The sequence below is a fragment of the Bison bison genome, unplaced genomic scaffold (assembly GCF_000754665.1).
Source record: "Bison bison bison isolate TAMUID 2011002044 unplaced genomic scaffold, Bison_UMD1.0 scf7180017864500, whole genome shotgun sequence".
NCBI classification, from domain to species: domain Eukaryota; kingdom Metazoa; phylum Chordata; class Mammalia; order Artiodactyla; family Bovidae; genus Bison; species Bison bison.
Window position 1 is genome coordinate 1,437,390 of NW_011495059.1, and position 6,000 is coordinate 1,443,389.

The 6,000-nt window shown below is 45.4% G+C and overlaps 1 protein-coding gene across 1 annotated transcript in view; it reads left to right on the forward strand.

The window, feature by feature from the left end:
• The window catches only part of PTPRT (protein tyrosine phosphatase, receptor type, T), an 839,242-nt gene that overhangs the window by 112,182 nt on the left and 721,060 nt on the right, over nucleotides 1-6,000 (forward strand). The window lies entirely within an intron of this gene.

Here is a 6,000-nt window from a genome sequence, read left to right on the forward strand (position 1 = left end):
TCTCTTCCCTGCTCTAAGCACAGCCTTGTTTCATGTGGCTTGGAGGCTGCAATCCCCGCTATTCATTCAGCTCACAAACATCTCTCACTCTCTCTCTTTTTTAATCCTTCAAAAAATGCTTACATACTCAATGCAATCAGTCCTGAATAAATCCATAATTTCGCTGGCCTGTTCAACAGGCAAGCACCTCCAGGAATTTGCAGAGAGTGGCAAAACATCTTCGTTTGAATCTCTCTTCATTATTAAAGGAGTCTAAAGTCCTGATTGTTTATTAGTGGGATTCAGACCACTGAAGTGGAAGAATTAGAGGGCTCTGGATAGAATCTTGTGCAATTGTCTTAAAAAAAGAACCGACACCAAAAACACTGAGCAAATTAGCACACTGTTCACTCACAGGGAAAAGTACCACTAAGCTATTAATTCTTTAAAAGTAATTTTAAATACCCTCATCAACTCTGTGTAGGCGTAGGGAGAGATTTCTCACAGTGGTTAGTACTTATGGTACAGGGTTGAGAGTTCTCAAAGGCATTCTACTCCATGCCCAGACCATTTCCACTGAAACTTCTCTCTCTCTACTGTATTTAGGCTAAGATATTTGAATGTATTTGAGCAAGAAACTGTGGGTCCCAGGTTCACTATATACATCTCAGAGGGGACCAGTCCTGGGTACAGGTAGTTGAAAGCGCATCATATCTTGTGACATTTGATGGAGATATTATAATCAAAGGGGTGTGCATATGGATTAAGGTAGCCTATACGAGGGCTGGCTAGGTTGCCAGCCCCATTAGCTAGTGTCTGCAGACTGGAGATTCCCATTAGTTCCTTGGCAGGTATCAGGTAACTAACTTCTAGGAGGGTCCTTTCTCTGCTTCTTGCTTAAAGCCACAAGTCACGCTATGGGCTCTGGTGCAGTTTGCTATTCCCTCAAGAGATGTCATATGTCCTGTATTTTGATGCCTTTCGTTCCTCCCGTTTTGAGGCTGTTCTCATTTCTGCCCCATCCATGTTGCTTTTTATTTTATTTTTAATTTAAATTTATTTATTTTAATTAGAGGCTAATTACTTTACAATATTGTATTGGTTTTGCCATACTTTTTATTTTAGATATTTATTTGGCTGTGCTGACTCTTAATGTGGCATGCAAACTCTTCATTGTGGTATGTGGGATCTAGGTCTCTGACCAGGGCTTCAGCCTGGGTCCCCTGCATTGAGAGTGTGGAGTCTTAGCCACTTGGAGTCCCCACACTGGGAGGTCCCCATGTTGCTTTCATTGGACTGATTCTTTGCACTTCTACTGAAGTGAATTTGTCACAGGCTCAGGCATCACTTCTTCCTGGCACTCCAGTGACATTGTTTGACCTGTTGTCTTAGAGCACCATCTCTAGAGGAATTTGAGCTGAGTTCCAAGGGGCTTTGGCAAGACAACATTTTGGGTAACTGTGTTTGGGGTCTGTGCAAGAGACACGTCCTTCCTAGAAGTCAGCCAGCATCTCAGGAATGCTGACATTCTATCAGATGATTCTCCATTGCTTTGGCCTGAGGTATCTACCTTTGTGTTGCGGATATACTTAGGAGTCCCTCTTACAAGGATGAAATCTCCGTCTCCCTTGATCTTGGATATCCGCATCTGCTGCCCATTGGAGAATAATTATTGACCTCAGACCACTTCAGGAGATATCTGCTGTACATGTGGTCCACTTAGCCTCACATACTTTGCATTGCCTGGATCTCGTTCAGAACTATAAAGCATTCAAGGATGGATAAGGGGGTGTTTGGGGCTTTGGGACTATATATAATTTCTACAGGCTGTCCCTGTCAACTTCATCTCCATCCCAATTGCTTCTCCGTGACTCAGGTTTGCAATCCCATAATCTACTGATGGCACATTCTAGCCACCACTTGAGATCTCCCTCTCCAGTGCCTGGCGTTATGCTCCCCAGGGTTGGCCCTTGTTTCTGGAAGCAAGCGGCTTACCCAGGCTCATGTGTGTGGGCCTGAGAGTCAGCCCCCTTGTGAGAGTTCAGTGTTTGGGGGACAAGCTCAGCAAGTGAGTCCAGGTAGGCCCAAGCCCATCCATCCTGGGCCTGCAAGCCCCCAGTTTTGAGCGAGTCTCTCTTAGACAGGCCTTCTGCTTTCCCCAAGCCCTGCCCGCACCCCATCCTTGGAGCTGCATCCAGCCGCTGCCTACTGCTTGGCCTGCGCAGGACGCTTGCACTAGGTCTTTCTAGTAGGTGACCTTGGGCTCTCCCCCGAAGGATCCGGCTTGGTTCTCTCTCCTGGGATCCCAGAACTCTGTCCTCTACGGAACCTTTGCTTCCCCATGACAGCCAACCTGACCCTGTCTCCTGTCTCAGTCTTGGCTCTGCCTGAACTCTTCACACCGTCCATGGTTTGCTGTTGCAGCCACACGCTTCCTTCTCTCGGAGAAATCTCCACGGGCAAGAGCTCTCTGGAGGGTCTACCCTCAGAGTCTCATGGCTCCTCTTGGAATCCTCCTCCCATCGGGGCTGCCTCTGAGTTTAGGATTTTTCTGACAGCTTCATACTCCCCCTGCTGAGGAGAGAGTAGATGACTTGGTTATGGAATTGCCGAGAGCCAGTTACCAAGCAAATGGGCCATGCGACAGAACTCAGGAAGACGTGCCCCTGACTGTGTTCTTGCATAATGTGCTCCATTTGAGTTCAGCCCAGATGCTTAGGAGGCTTAAGCTTAAACTTCCCAGAAATCAAAATATGAGAACTCTGTGATAGGGGCTGGAATTGGAAAATCCCATTTAACTCTACATACAAATATTGGTGGTGCACATAGTCCTCTGAGATCTATCGTGAGTCATGTTGAGTTGACCAGGGCCTAGCCAAAGCCCATTCTGCATGCTCTGTTCATATCCAGTTTGGGTTTTTATTCATTCTTTCTTTCAATAGTCAATTATTGAGCATTAGTTATGTGTCAGGAACTCCTGCTGGACACAGGGGATACTCAAGTGACCAAGATAAATAGGTCTTTGTCCCCATGGTGTATACTTAGCAGATGGTCAGAGGGAGTTCAGACAGTTCAGATGCTCAGTTGTGTCTTACTCTTTACCACCCCATGGACTACAGCATGCCAGGTTTCCTTGTCCATTGCCAGCTCCCGGAGTTTGCTCAGACTCATGTCCATCAAGTTGGTGATGCTATACAACCATCTCATCCTCCGTTGTCCCCTTCTCCTCCTGCCTTCAGTCTTTCCCAGCATCAGGATCTTTTCTAATGAGTCAGTTCTTCTCATCAGGTGGCCAAAGTATTGGAGTTTCAGCTTCAGCATCAGTCCTTCCAATGAATATTAAGGACTGATTTCCTTTAGGATGGACTGCTTGGATATTGCAGTCCAAGGGACTCTCAAGAGTCTTCTCCAACACCATAGTTCAAAAGCATCAATTCTTCGGCGCTTGGCCTTATTTATGGTTTAACTCTTACATCCAAACATGACTACTGGAAAAACCATAGTTTTGACTAGATGAACCTTTGTTGGCAAAGTAATGTCTCTGCTTTTTAATATGCTATCTAGGTTGGTCATAACTTTTCTTCCAAGGAGTAAGCGTCTTTTAATTTCATGGCTGCAGTCATCATCTGCAGTGATTTTGGAGCCCAAGAAAATAAAGTCTGTCACTGTTTCCATTGTTTCCCCATCTATTTGCCATGAAGTGATGGGACCAGTTGCCATGATCTTAGTTTTCTGAATGTTGAGTTTTAAGCCAACTTTTTCACTTTCTTCACTTTCATCAAGAGGCTTTTTAGTTCCTCTTTACTTTCTGCCATAAGGGTGGTGTCATCTGCATATCTGAGGTTATTGATATTTCTCCCGGCAATCTTGATTCCAGCTTGTGCTTCATCCAGCCCTGCATTTCACATTGTGTATTCTGCATAAACGTTAAATAAACAGGGTGACAACATACAGCCTTGACGTACTCCTTCTCCAATTTGGAACCAGCTTGTTGTTACATGTCTGGTTCTAACTGTTGCTTCTTGACCTGCATACAGATTTCTCAGGAGGCAGATCAGGTGGTCTGGTATTCCGTCTCTTTAGGAATTTTCCACAGTTTGTTGTGATCCACACAGTCAAAGGCATTAGCTTAGTCAATGAGGAAGAAACAGATGTTTTTCTGGAATTCTCTTGCTTTTTGTAAGATCCAGCAGATGTTGGCAATTTGATCTCTGGTTCCTCTGCCTTTCCTAAATCCAGCTTGAACATTTGGAAGTTCTTGATTCACATTCTGTTGAAGCCTGGCTTGGAGAATTTTGAGCATTATTTTGCTAGTGTGTGAGATGAGTGCAATTGTGTGGTAGTTTGAGCATTCTTTGGCATTGCCTTTGGGATTGGAATGAAAACTGACCTTTTCCAGTCCTGTGGCCACTGCAGAGTTTTCCAAATTTGCTGGCATACTGAGTGCAGCACTTTCACAGCATCATCTTTTAGGATGTGAAACAGCTCAACTGGGATTCTATCACCTTCACTAGCTTTGTTCGCAGGGAGGCTTCCTAAGGCCCACTTGAGTTCACACTCCAGAGGGAGAAAAAATACTAAATAGGTAACTAATATTAAATCACTAATGTGATTTTAGATTGTGATAAGTATTAGGAATCTAACAAATGTGAGGGACTAGGATGTGGAGGGGCTCCTTAGGTAGAGTGGTCGGGGAGATGTCTTTGAATATGTGGTCTGAGCTGAGATCCAAGTCATAGAAGGAGCTCACTCTATGAAGGTTCAGGGAGGGGGCATCTAGGCAGAGGAAACGGGAAGTGGTGAAACCCTGCAGGGGAGTCACTTTGATAGTGCCAGAGTATCCTGGGCATGGGGATCGTGGAGGGGGAGCATGGAGGAAGGTGTTTCTTGGTGAAACGGAAGCCGGGCCCTGAGCATGGTTGTTGAGTGGTTACATTTGAACCTAAGTGCAGGGAAGTACTACCAGAGGATGCTGGGGATGGATAGGATCTTATTTAATTGTTAAGAGATCACTTCGGCCATTCTGTGAAGGATGGGTTGAAGGAGGAAAAGAAAAGAATAAAGAAATCAGGAGGCCAGTCAGGAGGACAGTTCTGGAGTCATGCAAGAGATGGTGTGTCCTGGACCAGGGTGGTGGCAAGACATCCATTCGCCATCCAGTATGTTTAGTGAGCATGTTCTCCATGCCAGGCACTAGTCTGGGTTCATGGGAATGAGCAGGACAGATTCATTCTTTGCCTTCATGGGCAACTTCCATTGATGTGAAGGAGACTAAAAAGAAAACCAAATAATCAGGAAATTATCTGATCTATAACAGATGGTATGTTAGTCCACCAAGGCTGCCATCACAAAGCAGAAACTGGGTGGCTTCATAAGCATTTCATTTTCTTATGGTTCTTATGGCGAGGCCCCCAAGCCCAAGGTAAGGTGGCGTGTGTCCTCCCATGGTTTTTCCTCTGTGTACATGTGCCCCTGGTGTGTCTTTGTGTGTCCAAATTTTCTTTTGTAAGGACAGCAGTCAGACTGGGCTAGAGCTCACCCTAAGAGCCTCATTTGAAGATAGTCACCCTTTTAAGTCTCTGTTACCAAATACAGGCACAGTCTGAGCTATTGAGCGTTACGGCTAAAAAGATGGGAATTGGGGTGGGGGGGGCACAGTTCAGCTCATAACAGATGGTAAGCGGCGCCATAAAGAAATTTAGAGGGGGAGAGAGGTGGTGGACAGATGAGAGATGAATTTAGGAGGTAGAATCCACTCGTCCTGTGCAATCAGAGCAGGATCCAGAGGCATCAAAAATGGTGCACTCTTAGATTTATATAATTGGCTGGGTGTTTGATTCTGGGAAGGAAGTGCTGCCTTTCAAGGCACCTACTGCACACGGGTCCTGGAGTCTGCTCATGAGCCCAAGAGTTGTGCAGCCTGCTCGTAGCTTCTGAACTGACCTTTGAACTGACAGTGCTTTTCCCACAATCTCAGCCTTAATGCATTTGTGACTTCACTCACCATTGTTAAAAATTTAG